Genomic DNA, 14,540 nt, shown 5'->3' on the forward strand with positions numbered 1-14,540 from the left:
GAAATATGTCCATGTCCGCATATATAACTAACGTTTTATAGCTGACATATGTCAGAAATATGTCAGGAACATTTCGGTAATATGTCAGAAATATTTCCGCGATATATTTCAGAAATGTTTCAGAAATGTCTCATCAGAAACATTTTATAGTCCATTGCAACATTTCAGAAATATGTCAGAAATATGTCCATGTCCGCATATATAACTAACGTTTCATAGCTGACATATGTCAAAAATATGTCAGAAACATTTCGGTCATATGTCAGAAATATTTCCGCGATATATTTCAGAAATTTTTCAGCGATATATCTGAAAATGGTGACTGATATATTGCTGAAACATTTCCGAAAGATGTAGTGAAAATATTTCTGATATATTCCACAATACGTTACAAAAATCTTTCAGGTAATAAAGAAAGTCCTGAATCTGCGTAAAATGATTAATTATATAGGTATCTTACAAAGTTATTTATTTTCAAATACATTATAAAATCGTACAGACTCATGTCCATATTAAGTCGTGAATCGAAGGCTTCTTTTAAAATATACATGAAAGTAAGTATAGTCTTTTTCTCAATATAAACTTATCGTTATATTATTATAATTATATTATTTTGGGAACAATAATGCATATGAAAATATAGGTTTCAATAATTAAGCTGATATAGGGCAGTTTTTTGCTTTACACAATATTTACAAAGAAATGTTACGTAACACACGTAGTAAATGTTACTACACATACTATACTAGTGCGTAGTACGAAATGTAAAGTCGTGAACCAAAGGCTTCTTTCGAAATATACGTGAAAGTAAGTATAGTCTTTTTCTCAATATAAACTTATTTTTATATTATTATGTTTATATTATTTTGGAAACAATAATGCATATGAAAATATAGGCTATAATAATTAAGCTGATATAGGACAGTCTTTTGCTCTGCACAATATTTACGAAGAAATGTTACGTAATACACGTAGTAAATGTTACTACGTATAGTTACTACTATACTAGTAAATATGGTGTATAGCAAAAGACTGCCCTGTATCAGCTTAATTATCATAACCTATATTTTCATATGCATTATTGATTTAAAAATAATTTATTTATTATAATATTATAATAATAAGTTTAAATCGAGAAAAAACTATACTTATTTTCATGTATATTTTAAAAAAAGCGTTTGGATCACGACTTTACATTTCGTACTATATGTGCTTAACGTGCTTCATTCTAATAATACTTAACTTAGTTTGTTGTTCAACGAGTCGACGTTTATGTCTATCTGAATAGCAGTCGTTACTTTTCCTTTTACGTGTCATTTTCTGAAATCAAATATCATAAATAATACAAGTATAATAAAGTATAATATTCAATGTTGCAAACATAAAACTTTGAATAACAAAAGGTCAGTCAATAATTTCTCATTTGATGTGCAGGAAAATAAAAGTTTATTCTGAAAACAGTCTGAGAACTAAAGTTTGTCAGGGTGTACTATACAGTTGACTGCAAAGTTAAGTTGTTTAACATAAAATATACACTGAAAATATGGACGTCATGCCACTATTGATATTAGATTAGTGTGATTGCCAATCGAATGGTAGCTGGTTACCCAATCATTTGATCAAACATAAACTAAATGATTGGTTAATAATAGTCTTACCTAAAACGTATGTTGTATATTTTGAATACACAGTTGACTGTCAGCTGCTCAACCTCTTCCTGCAATTATTACAGATGTTTCAAGATTTAGTTGTAAATACATGAGTGTGATTCAAAGTAAATAACATGTAATTACTGATCGGCGGTCTCCACCTAGTCTGATACCTTTCTAACTAAAGCTAGATTACACGAGGCTCAAGGTGGTATATGCCAGATTGAAATAACGTACAAGCAGAATGTTTTGTGAGAGTATATTCTGCTATTTTATAATCAACAATGATAGGAATGTGCATAAAACTGAAGCTGACATAGGACGTATATACAGAGCTCTGTACATGCCTTATACAGCTTTTTATGAATTAGCCTTGTTCTATTTGGGCCAGCGAGATACACTAAGTGTTTCATTAGGGCCCGTCTATATGTATAGCGTGAAAAATAATTATAATGCATAATAATATCCTATAATAATTATAGTTAAAATGTTAAAAACGTACAGTTTTGAATATACAGGCCTCAATCAGTAATTAACTAGTGAAAAGTGAACCGAAGTTTGATAACGTTCGGCGTATCTTCAAGTTTCAATTGATCAACAATTTAGTATAAATTAAAATTAGCCTTTATTAATAAATCGCGACACTATACGAATATCGGAATATGCATAATTTAATACTGCATAAGGCAATTATGCCGTATCGTGTGATTTTCCATCAAGGGGGAAAATCATTATGCAATTTGAAGGATAATTATTAGGACGAATTTTTCTTTGGTGAATCATTCTGATTTGGATAAACGAAGATCTGTTAACCAAAAAATATGAGAAAAAAACCAGAAATTTCCACACACAATTTCCACTATTTCTGACTTTTTCTAAATATTTGGTCAAACACTCTTAGTTCATCAAGATCACAATGATTCTCCAAAGGAAAAGTTATTCTGACAAAAAGTTATCCTTCAAATACGTAGCATGATTTTTTCAATTCTGTGGAAAAGCAAACGAGTACTCACTCGTGAGAGGTCAACTGCGGTTAGGAAATAACCTTGTTGAGTAAACTATAAAAAGATTTAATATTATAGATGTTTCATAGTTGGGAAGTCAACGATCGTAATTATTTTATTTAATTCACAGATTGCCAAAAAATTATAAGCAGTATAGTACTTTCTGTTCACACATAAGCCGGTATTTCAATTGCATACCATTCAACACGTGGTGGCCAAGGATAGCCGATTTAGCAAGCAAACTGCAGAACCGCGTACATAGCAAATATGCACGTAAATATGTAATTATGCCAAGTAGCTAAGGATATTTTTTGGTCTAATTCTCTACACATTTATTGGAAATTAAACATTTACTTACCAAATATCCACTTTTCTTGCCACGTGGGTTTCTGTAATTTTCTCAAGAGATCCGTGGTATCTAACGACCTGTAAAACGCGGTGCGAAAAAACAAGAAAGCTCGAGAATGAAGGATGGAAGAGTGCACGACGCTGCGCGACGGTGATGCGCGAAAAATTGGCGCGCGACGCTCGAGCACTCGCGCTCGAGTATGCGACGTGATGCCATATTTTTAGGGTTTTTCAGCGCTTCCTCGCGGATAAAACGCGAATAAATAAGGCGCGTTAATTTGAATTAATATAAGTACGACGGTAATTTTCATAAACATATACGTAGAATAAGAATGTGAATAAATATTATAATATTACAATTAGTGTAAACCGGTCACCCAGGAATCAAAAAGGAATGTTAATTGTTGATGAATTGTTTAGTTAAAATATAAACACTGCTTGTTTATTCTTATATAGTTCAGACGTAAATAACGAATATTTATATGTATCCGTTTAAGGCGTTCGAAACCACCACCTCCAATACTTGAATATTCTAAACATTGGAATTTGGAAGTATCTGGTCAATGTTATACTAGTTTTAAAGTAAACACGCATTCGGTGTGGACCACACTTTCGGACCCGTTGCCACGAGTCCCTTTGGCATCTCCCATATCTCCTATATCTCCCAAAATAATTATTTTTTCGACCTGGGACCAACGGCATTCTATTCTTAAATGTATTCTAGATTTTTCTAGATGGTTTTCAAAAAATCGATTTTTTGAAGCCGTCACAGTGGTGTTGTCCCTTAAGGTGCCGCTGACCTGGATCTAAAAGTTGTAATTGATCGAAGCGCCCTCTGCGTAAGTTTCCTCGGTTCTAAACCATTCGAAGGTGGTACTCTCCACCGGGGAGTAGCGCAACACAATATTAGACAAAACGCGGTCGGTAAGAGGCCTGAATCTGAGACGGTAACCATACCAACAGGATTGACCCGAATTTTGCATGCAAATAATGACGTCATGTGTGTAGCGATTGCATCACGACCGAACTGATTATTTTGATGGTTTTACGGTGAATATAGCAAATTCAATTTATTGTTCCGTGAAACACCCTTGAATATGGGACATTCTTTGACGAATCGGAGAGATTTAGATAAAAATCGACCAACACAATTTTGATGTAGCTTAAAATTTTTTCACGGGTTCTATATAGAAAAAATACGGATACGTATTCGAGGATTTTTTTATTTTACATATTTCGTAACATAGAGGGGATCGAAAATTTGATAATTTGGTGTTTTCTGGCACGGAGAACTCATTTTCAAAAATTCATAACGCCGGTTCTGTTTGAGCTGAAAAGTTCGTTTTTTCAACCCAAAGCTAATAAAATGAATTTTAATGCAACAATTGTTTCATTTACGATTAACCGAAATTTATATTGTTATAAATAATTAATATGTTTAAATCGATTTTTAGCAATTGCCTTCACCTCGTAGCGAGTTCTCAGCACGACCATCGTATTCTCCATCAATTCAAAATACGTTATGGATAAAAAATTTGACGTAGAATACGATGGTTGTGCTGAGAACTCGCTACGAGGTGAAGGCAATTGCTAAAAATCGATTTAAACATATTAATTATTTATAACAATATAAATTTCGGTTAATCGTAAATGAAACAATTGTTGCATTAAAATTCATTTTATTAGCTTTGGGTTGAAAAAACGAACTTTTCAGCTCAAACAGAACCGGCGTTATGAATTTTTGAAAATGAGTTCTCCGTGCCAGAAAACACCAAATTATCAAATTTTCGATCCCCTCTATGTTACGAAATATGTGAAATAAAAAATCCTCGAATACGTATCCCTATTTTCTCGGTATAGAACTCGTCAAAAAAAATTTCAGCTGAATCAAAAATGTGTCGGTCACAAAGGTGTTTGGTTGTAAAAGAATGTCCCATATACACTAAAACATATCGCGCAATATGAATTTTATACAGCACGAAGTATTGTCAAAATGATTTCTTAAATATCACCATTCACCATTTGTAAATATTTGGAAACATGTTCGAAAAATACGATTGAAACAAAACGGGTACGAATCGTTGTGGTCTCGTTTTATGAAGTTACGCCATCGGTCATCCCCCCCCCCCCCCCCCCCCGCTGTCCAACTCCGCTTCTCCTTGTCGCAAACTTGAATGGTCATGTTTATTTTCCGTCCGTGCATTACATTGTATTCGATTATTCGCTCAGTCTACGGATAGTGACTGTGCGCGAGAAAAAAAACTTTGTGTCGGCAGACGACTGTGCTCGAACATTTTATATTTCCGAAATAAAGAGTATTTCTCATTCTTCTTCAGAGGTTTTCTATGAGGTACATACATGATTATCTCTGGTTGGTATTTATACATATATATATATATATATATATATATATATGTACGTTATACAGTTGTATAAAACGTGCACCCCGACTTAAAATTTTTTCGACTTACGCCGTCAATGCCGGAACGACCCATAGCGTAACTTCGGGGTATTACTGTATCGGAATCATTCTGAAATTGTACATCGCTTGTTACACACAACTTTACTGACAATAATGAAATAATTTTATGTTCGAAGCTATTTTACTAGTGAAAAGGGTTTCAAAAAATGATTATATATAATATTGTAACACTTTATTCATGTTACTATGGATATATGAAACAATTGTTGACATCGACGTTGAGGATTATTTTTATACCCTCTGAAATATTAAATGCAAGGAATTAGTATCTGAGATTCGAGGTAACTATGAAGCTGCGGGTTGTGCGAAACAGTTTCCTTCTCCCGGTTGATGGGAGTTTCTAACATCCATTGCGAAGTAATGTCATTTGAACATAGTTCACCATTCCATGAAGATATCCTCGCGGCATGTGACATTGCGTCCGTCCAACGGTTACGACGGATTATCCTGTAAAATATAAGCGTGTTCATTTGGTTGTTTCGCTTTTTCAATGCAGAATCCATAACATGATTAGTACTTGTCGATAAAAATATACTTTGGCAGAGAATTCGTGCCCTCCCCTCCTTATCTTATAAGGACACATACAAATACATGGGTCCTCTTCTGTTCTCTTACAGCCATGTGTCGGCGCCATCTCACTATACCCAAAAATGTTAAAAGTGAATGGTCGAATCTGACGAAATGGAATAGTGTGATTAAAAATTTTGATCATCTTGAATAATCCGAAAAGTTGAGATAATTCTTTTGATATTAAGATATTTATTTTTTACGAATCACTCTAAATTTCACCGTATTCAATATTTTACTACCGATAGCAGATATCTAATGTATGGTCATTTGGAATGAATATGAATGGGAAATTCCTCGTCAAACCCGACGGATTATTTGTAATCGGAAAGATTTTTTACAGAATGTATAAAATGGTAGAAGCCTCGCCAAAAAATGGTACCATTAAACAATTCGTTCGTTAATAACAATTACAATGTTCAATGTTTCCGGATAAACCAAAGTTTTCTACGAAAGCTTATCCTCTCTGCTCGCGAATGTGCTGTGAATAATTTTTCTACGTCAAGTAGAACCGGAGATAAGATATTTATTTTTCAAGTTTGCTGCGCGCTCATTTTGCAACAAAATTGAATGACTCGGTGCTTTCGGAAAAAAAAATCGTAGATATAGGTTTTGACTTTTTATGCTCACATATCACTTCGAAAAAGCTTTCATTGTTTTGGAAAATACGCGGTCACATTTTGTCAGAATGATATTTCTGACTCAAGAACCTAAATTTCGTCCCAACTGACTTTTTATGGTTTACATGATGAAATAATAACAGTCGTAATATTTATTTTCCTTAAGATTTGAAATTTCTCGCATATTTGCATCGTACTTAGGGTATATGTCAACACGTGTAAATTTCTCCAATTATCGGAAAAGAAAATTACGGTACGATTATAATAATTGAACTCTCCGAGCATTCGAATCTAGGCTCCGATAAAATTGTGGTATTCACAACGAAGCATTCAGCAATTCTTATGTTCTGCACACTCCTAACGAAAAATCAAAATGATTATATATGAAGAGAACAGAGAAAAGAAAATTTGAAACACGTATACAATTTGGTTACTCAATATTTTGAAAAATGTATAACAGAACGATGATCGAAACAAATGTCAACAAAACGACGATCTTTCGAACGCCACGCTTTCGAAGACAAGACGATTTGTTTTCTACATTTTTTTTTCTCACCACTCCTCAACGGTATACATTTTCGTAGAAATACAATGAGCATCATGGGTACAGTGAGAACAATCTGGGGCGAGTGTTTCCATACTTATGAACGGTAGTGTATATTCATTTGAAAAAAAACCGGCAATTTCTCAAATAATGAATTGAAAAATCTGAAAAAATTCACGCAGAGTACCTTCTAGTAGTACTTTGATGTAACCAATTATGGGGCAGATCTGAGATGGTCGAAAAAAAAGTGGCCGAGTTGACGGAGAATCCTTCCTTTTCGGGTTGAATTCCTAAAATATCGATTTTTGGAAAAAAAGGTGGGAACCGAAGTTGTTCAGAATTTGATTCTCAACAAGTTTGTTGCTATTAATTTATGCCATTAAGTTGAAAATAAACGAGATAATGGAAATATATCGAATTTGTCGCCATTTTCAGGTTTAATTCCAAAAATCTTGATCCTAGCAGAAAAACTGTAGGAACTAAACTTGTAGGAAAACAAAATTTATACAACTTTTGTTTCCACGGTTTTTCTGTAAAATCAAAACCGGCCGAGTTATTCAAGAAAAGCCATTTTAACCTAAAAAACAATTTTTCGAATATACGCATAAGCATGATTTACATGCATGACGTACAAAATTATTTACAAATTAACCGGGGAATTTCGATATCAATTCTGACGATGACCCAAGAAATTAAAAGGTTGATCGAAACAGAAATCCGAAAAAATTAAATTTCCATTTCTTTGAATGAAAAAAGGCATTTTCCCGAAAAATTTCTTAGGAACTGTCGACTCCAATTTTGACAAGGATTCGCCCTGTCAAGTATTTGCTGTGAATTACGAATCACCCTGCATAGCAAGTGCAGATTTGGCAGGATTCTTGTAAATGATATGTATAATTGCATAACAGAAATTTGCAGTATAAAACACTTACCATTGCAACGAACGATTCGTTCGTCGGCGCGTCAAATTTAACCTTTTTTCGGTTCAGCCGTGCGACGTAACTCATCCATTGTTGCACTCACAAGATTATTGTTGTTTGTAACAAATATATGTATACACACTGGCCGCGTGAAAATTTGCACGTGATTAGAACTTGTGACACGGCAAATTACCAAAACACTTGCGTTTGCTTCGTTCGCCGCGAAAAGTGAATGTGGACGGTACGCGAGGAAACGCAGAAGTGACGGCCGCTCGGATAGTGGGGACAGTGGGGTGTGAGGGATAGTACTCGGAATCCGAAGAAGTTGATTCCTTCGAGAGTTCCAAATTTCTGTGAAATCTTATAGGATTGTGCCGGATTTGATGTACAACAGTAACACATACCCCGACTTTTCGTAGGTCGTATACGATGCAGAAACCAACCCAAAACTCGCTAGCGTATCCGTAGCGTATACCATCTACGAGAAGTCACGGTATGTAGTTTTATAACGATTTCCACCAAATGAGTAACATTCAGGTAGTTCGTCTAATGTAAAAAAAAATTTTTGTAGCATCATTCAGAACTAGGCGTAATTGACAAATGAAACGAAGCAAATAAAGTATGAAATCCTTATTTGTTGAGAATTAAAAACAGAAAAGGCAAGCAAATTCTTCATCAGAATTTTAACAAGGATCGGCCCTGTAAAATATTTGCCACGAATCTTGAACCGTTGTATGCAGTAATTGTATGTATGTACAATGACATAGATTTTTTGCGGGATATATTTCTAGTATTGTTAAACACATCCGGTTCAGAAACAATTTCGCGTATGTATTAGGGTAATCTTTAAAACAGGCTCGGACGATTATCAACCGGCTCCCCCCCCCAAATTTGCTATAAATAAATAAATAATGGTCTGTTCAAGAGTATAATTTTTTATCTCAACCCTAAACCCTCACGCCTATACTTGCGTGTTTCCTGCAATTTCGGTATTTATTTTACTGCCGCATCTAATCTTTCGGTCAATAATCAGTAAGTAAGACAATTTTGCGGACATTGATGCTACTATTAGATGAGGATATCCGGAGCGTATATGGGGCATTCTATGTCAATTATTCGCCATTTACATCTGCCTTTTCGACGAACAGGAATTAAAGGATAGGTATTTTCGTTTTTGTTAATGATTTTCTATCAAATCGATGAAAAAAGGTAGATTTAAGTGGTGCGTACTCGATGTAGAATGGCCCAAAACCCTTCAATAAAATAAAAAAGAATAATTTTCTTTGCGGAACTACGACTCAAAACGAGAAAAAAAACAGTATGTTATTTTAATATCGGGTTTTGGAAAAGCCATGAGCATTTAAAAAAAAATTGTGCGATATTTTGATAAATTTATGGTGTTTGGATGGGTTGAGACAAACATCTAAAATATTTCAGAAAGACTGCTTTTGGCAGGTACAAGAAAGTGTAAAATTTTCAGTAGAATCAAAATTGGTCGGGGTCACGGGTTGGTCGGTTTCGCATGGAATGCCTCGTTCACATACAGTCGGGTACGTGCGATTACGAATAGTTACCGCGATTGTGAACTGATGTTACAATTTCCAAACGATGCCTTATGATATGCACGAATTTCAAAATCTAGCGGTTATTCTGAGTGAGTTGTACATTTTTTCGTATCCACCTAAAAGCCTATGCTCTCGTCGGCACTGCAGATTGTTGCTTTAGCAGAAACATAGGACGTGTGCGTATTACCATGTCGTTTTACCATCTGGTACCGCTTCGGTCGACTACAACGCTTCTGGAGGTTCAACGTTGAACTAAATTACAGACTTCTCGTGCATCAGAACGGGCTCCTGTCACCTGAAAATCGCCCGCACAAATCGTGACATATTTACAGAAAACTGACTGGTGCTATAGGTTTTCCCGGATTACGTGTGTGTTTTTGTACGTCTGTATCTCCCTGGCAAAAGTGAAAGAAATTCTGATATCGTACAAACGGTGAATATTCAACAAGTCGCTAGCCCGATCGGCCATCTTTGACGCGACGTGATTTTATTGAGTTCATCATTATTTTTATTAGACGTTATCAGTGATCTGCGATAGTAGTGACTGAGATACAGACGTACAATTTTATTCAAGCTATCTTTTAAAAATTTTCCCAGTCAGATTCATACCCCCGTTTTATCAGGATTTGTGCGGGCGATTTCCCCGCTTCTGACGTCACGAAATATATATAGGACATGCCAGGTCAGCGGGACCTTAAGAGATATTGTTCGAGAAAATTGGTAGATTCAACAAGACAAATGAGAATTATGACGCCCAATTCGTATTCCGTCAAAAAATCTTCACTTCGGTCTTCTTGACTGGACGTAGCTCAGTATGCATAATCATTAAAGATCCATAACTTTATGAAAGGTATAAATATTGAAAAACTTTATGCACGTGTCCATTATGGAAAATTTGAAAAATGACAAATTTTATGAAAAATACTTATGTATACACACATAAACGGAAATATTACTGAAACGTTTCGAAAGTTCGGGTGATGTTACATTGCGCTTGAAATATTTCTGAAATATATTTATAATATCAAAAATGTTATATTGCATTTGAAATATTTCTGAAATATATTTGTAATATCGAAAATGTTATATTGCATTTAAAATATTTCTGAAACGTTTCAAAGGTACCAGTGATGTTATATTGCATTCGAAATATTTCTGAAATATATTTATAATATCGAAAATGTTATATTACATTTGAAATATTTCTGAAATATATTTATAATATCGAAAATGTTATATTGCATTTGAAATATTTCTGAAACGTTTCGAATGTACCAGTGATGTTATATTGCATTTGAAATATTTCTGAAAGGTTTCCGAAATATTGGGAATGTTATATTGCAATTGACATATTTCAGAAACATTTCAGAAATATTCCTGAAATGATGTAATGAATCTGAAATGTTGTAACATTTCGGAAATATTTCTGACATATTTCGTGCCGTGTGGGTATCTTAACAGAGTTAGGATATTTAAAGATTTGATAGTTCATAGTTTTGGAATAGGTTTACGTATGTGCTTTCGTATAATTCCCTTCGGTAATTGTTAACTCTTATATGGATATAGATCGGCTTGAGAGGTATTGGAGCGTTGTTCTTATGTTTGTTGGTTGCCTGTTACTGGGCTTTGCCACGTATACATCTTTGAGTTTATTCTTTGGTGGTCGTGCAATACTTGTAAAGAGCTAGGGATATGTTTTCTTACGTTTTACCTCAAAACTGGTATAAGCTTTGTTCATTTTAAAGGGTTGATTGTTATTGTATTCATACATTAATTGTAATTCTGTTTGGAATAATGTTTGTCAGGTTGTTTCGCCTTACAGAATCATCCCGTGAGTTGATTTACCTACAATCCTTTTGTCATTAAGCTTCCTAATATGTGCTCCAGGTGAGGTTTTGTATGGCTCCACATTGGAGATCTGCATTACCTCCAAAATATTTGTGCACGTTGCCTACCATACAGCGTTACGAAAAAAGTCTACAATTCATGCTAGATAATTAGTATTTACGGTTTTGAAGGTTCCGCAGTCACTGGTTTTATGGATCATTGCAGCAGTGCATCTAGCTTTAGATTATGTCGGTTATACATGCATCAGTGGTTTTACCACGGTCTTACATACAGGTCTGGAAACTCTGGTGGTGGGGGTGACTCACTTCTTTAGTCCACTTTCGATAATTCTTAGATTGGTCGCAAGGGTCGCTGTAACCTAGTAGGTGTCAATCCAAGAAATCATTATTCCCGTGGTATTCTAAGGTTAAATTCGACGGTCATGGGTTATGTTACGTTTATTGAGATTTAGTTTGTTTCGCGCTCGGCCGACTATGATGCTGTAGCACGGTCTTACATACAGGTCTTGCGACTCAATAGAATTCCAATGGTAGAGAGTGGCTCCTCTGTTGAAGAAAAATCCAGATGGAGCTGCAATCGAGGGATGCATCAACATAACCTACAATGTTTGAATAAGCCACGGTCTTAGGATTCCACGCCTATGTGACGCGCGAGCGCGACTATCGTCATCCTTGTCGCACCGGGCATCCCTCGATCGCAGTGACGCTAGCGGCTTGACACGTTAAGAGGCCCACGTCGAAACTCAGAGTCGCAAGACCTGCATGTAAGACGGTGTGCTGTAGGTTTCTCTGTGCTGCCAACATAACAAGTCTAGTGTAAAAAATTAGCCGTCTCAGATTCATTGTCCCCAAGTGTACGTTCCAGTCGGATGCCTAGAGCATATACATATATACAGTATGGAGGCAGCCTGGTGGCAGAAAAAGTTTCCCCGAGCCGGTGAAAGAGAGAGACATAGTAAGACGAGTATTCCTCTCTTTCTACGGCAAGAGCGTACCTACCGTAATTGAGTGTTCGAAGCACTGCGGCGATATTGTAATCCGAATGACATGTGATACATGCATATGCCTTAGTAGTGGATCAGGTTATTGAAACATGACAATAATATCAATTTAGCGTATTTTTAAACAAAGTGATCTAACTTATAAATGTGTAACGGATATATCCGTTGCAAAGATAAGTAAAATATTGAATCGTAAATATCGTAATACTTACAAGTAATTAAAATGTATATAAAAATACATATATGTAGCAGTATATATTTTAACATATACCGTAAAAACTAATATGACCTTCTTTGACATCTTACTCAAGCTTGCACATGGAAACACAACATTTCCCTGTAATGATTTCATTAATTAGGTATCGAAATCTGCTATAACGCGAAAATCTAGCCCAATACTTAAATAAGCTTAGAAGGTATGTTGATATGTTCAAGTGTTCGGAGCGCTGACGTCAGACTGTTACGTTCCGAGAGGAACGTTCCGAGTCGATTCTGATTCGCCGCGTGATTTAAATCGTTCTCTTGACTTACGTAGTTGGTGTATGTAGATCTCGGGAATCCGCTGATCAGCTCCTCAGATCTTCTCGTTCAACTCGCCTACAATTCTGAAAGTTCGTTAGGTAGGGCTCGTGCCAACCATCACTATGCGTGATTGAAATAATTAATTATGACAACACTTGGGTTAATTACACATTTATTAACGGTCTTCTTCCAGTTCTCGATGGTAGGTTTACAATCGTGGTACAGATTGGTGTTAATCACTATCACTGTGATTAACTGTTACAAGTCTCGAAGGTTCTGAATGACTTATATTGATTTTATTCTAGGATTTAGGTAGAGATCTGATCTGTTCTCTATGGTGTCTGAAGTTCTTCTGGTCTATTCTATTTTCTGGGGAGGTTGAATTAGAGGAAAAGTAGGAGGAGTTCAAAAGGAGTCGCGATTTCTCGCGGGTCTCGGATGATTGGTCAAAGATGATGAAATAATTGAGGGTAGGATTTCTGATTCGTGCATGAGATCTCGGTGGTGGATTAGTGCGAGGTAATTGGTTTAGAGAAGCAAGCGGCGGAGCGTTAATTGGTCTTATCGTTATTAAAATGAAGGCGCTATCCTGAATTCTGAGAATAAGGGTTTCTTTGTCCGTGAACTATCCGTGATTTCTCTTCCCATGTTTCCGGTGTTTAGTCTACTTGATTATCTTAATTACTGCAGGTGTTTATTACTTTGAGTTATTACGATTGAGATCGTAAATCAAAGGTTTTATGTGAAAGCGAATGTTGAAAGGTATAACGGTTAAATGGGAAAAAATGTGCATACCATGTATGTTATGAATATGACTGATAAAATAACGGTTAATCTAGCGTGTGAGAACTATCGATATAAGGATTTGGACGTTATGATGGTAGCTATGTGTGTTAGTATTAATCTACGACTATCGGTAAGAGCACGTGAGGCTCTCTTATGATAACTGCACGCTGGTCAGGTAGAGCGCAGAGAGGGCGCCGCCGTGGATACCGGCTGGCACGTAACAAGACAACCAATCGCGAGCGTGCGCAACAGAGAAAGGTACTTGTCTTGCTATTCCACTCTCTGTACCGTTTTCCACTTACACGAAGGGCCAGGCTGCCTCCATACTGTATATGCTCTGAGGTCGGATGTTACAGTTGCACTGCGCTAAGTGGCGGAAATGAGCACTACGCTTTGCCACACTATTTGAGTAACCCTCCGCCCGACCAGTTCCCAAACCTGAATGTAAAAACCGTGCCCTGATGAAATATCTAGAGATTTCCAGATATTCTTGATCTTCGGTTAACGTTCGCTCTGACGTTGACTGAAGAATATATTCAGTCAACGCCAGAGATTTAGCGGATTTGGCGCGAGCATATTATGTATAAGACATTAAATATCTACTAGTCTACTTGAATCATCCATTTAATTACCCTTCTTTTAGTAATAATTTTATAATTCGTGAAAAAGCATTCCCTACTCTAAT

Source organism: Neodiprion virginianus, chromosome 1 (assembly GCF_021901495.1).
Source record: "Neodiprion virginianus isolate iyNeoVirg1 chromosome 1, iyNeoVirg1.1, whole genome shotgun sequence".
NCBI lineage: Eukaryota > Metazoa > Arthropoda > Insecta > Hymenoptera > Diprionidae > Neodiprion > Neodiprion virginianus.